Genomic DNA, 1621 nt, shown 5'->3' on the forward strand with positions numbered 1-1621 from the left:
CTCTCCGGTTGTCTTGGTCTCCTTGCTATTGGATCAAGGTCCCATTCTGTCAAAACCCATGTGGAAGCTGATGTGCAGCAGCTTCTTCACAATAAAAGAAGTCACCCGCAGGCATCTTCCATGCCAGCATATTCCTCAAGCCTTTGGCAACTAGCTAATGGCAATGGGAGCCAGACTTTGAGGTCTGGAAGGTTCTAATGATAAACTGGCATGAAGGTGGCAGTTACAAAAAGGCTTTCTAGTGCTTAGATGAGACAGGAGTGCAATTCAGCAGCTATAACTATGACTGAGCAGCTGTCTTCAGGATCCACTTTGCTCACTCCGCATGGGAAGGAGACTAAAAAAGGTGCCCTAAATATAGCCTGTCTAATATAGTACAGGTGAACCTCACTGTTCATGGGGTGTACGTTCTGGAGATCCTTGCGAATGGCAAAATCCATGAATACAGCCCTGCATTCATGAATGTTGTCTGCGTTCATGAATGCAGTGCCCCTGGAGGCTGGTGGGGGGCACAGCTGTACTGGTGATGGTGGGAGCTCGGCAACGGTGACAGGACCCCGCTGGTGGTGGCAAGTGGTGGGAGCCCAGCAGTGGCAAGCGCAGCGCTCCCGAGGAGCTCCTGTAAGTGTATTTAAGATGCAGGTTTGGCATTCACAAATATAAGGAACCACAAATGCCAAACCCATGAATAGCAACAGTTTCCTGTATTCTGTATTTTTTTCCTGACTGGATAATTGTGTCCAGTGGGATCACCTTTACTGAAGTTGAAAATACCAGTGAAGACATACCATTATTTTCAGAAACAGCAACATTAGGACCTTCATAGACAACCCTAATAGTGAACACCCAGAGCGGTGCACTGCAATCGTGGCCACTGATTGCCACCTTGTGAATGGGTTATGGGCAGCTCAAAGAACAAGGAGGCAGCTATACCTTCTTCTGGAAGGGTAAACAGGAAGGAGAACTCTGACTTCATGGTGTTGGTTTTGCCATTACAAATGAACTCATAAACCTACTTGTTGGGGTAACCAAACACCGAGTGAATCGGGCCCCAAGGTCATGGTGGGCTGGGGTGGCAATTGGAATATGAACAGGTGGGATTAGCGGCGGTGGAGTGTGAGCTGTACGGGAAGTTTAAACAAAGACGATTTATTTACTCACGCTTGGGAAACGGAGGCTCAGATATTTCTTCAGTTACAGTATAAGAAACAACAAAGGGGTCTGTTGGCCCACGGGGTTCACTAGCGAGCCCTTGCTTTCTACCCCCTGAGGGATAGGTGCGGCTGCCCACTAGCTAGTCCCAGGGCTGGTCAACAGGTCATGAACGGGATAACAAACAACAAAAACTGTAACGTAGTGAATCGAGGAACGGGATCGTGACACCAGTCCAAAAGACAGTCTGTAAACCGAGGTCGGAGATGAGAAGCCAGAATGAAGTAAGCCAAAGTCAAAATCGAAGCCAAACAGTCCCGTAACCAAGATCGAAAAGATGAGTCACTCCATCCACTGTCCGCAGCCTCTGCTTGCGCCTCACAGTCCCTGCCGTCTGCAGCCTCTGCTCACAGGATCGTTCTCTCCCTGTGAGACAGTCCCTGCAAAGGCAGCCTCTGCTCACAGGATC

This window comes from Crocodylus porosus, unplaced genomic scaffold (genome assembly GCF_001723895.1).
Source record: "Crocodylus porosus isolate Cpor-Errol unplaced genomic scaffold, CroPor_comp1, whole genome shotgun sequence".
NCBI classification, from domain to species: Eukaryota; Metazoa; Chordata; order Crocodylia; family Crocodylidae; genus Crocodylus; species Crocodylus porosus.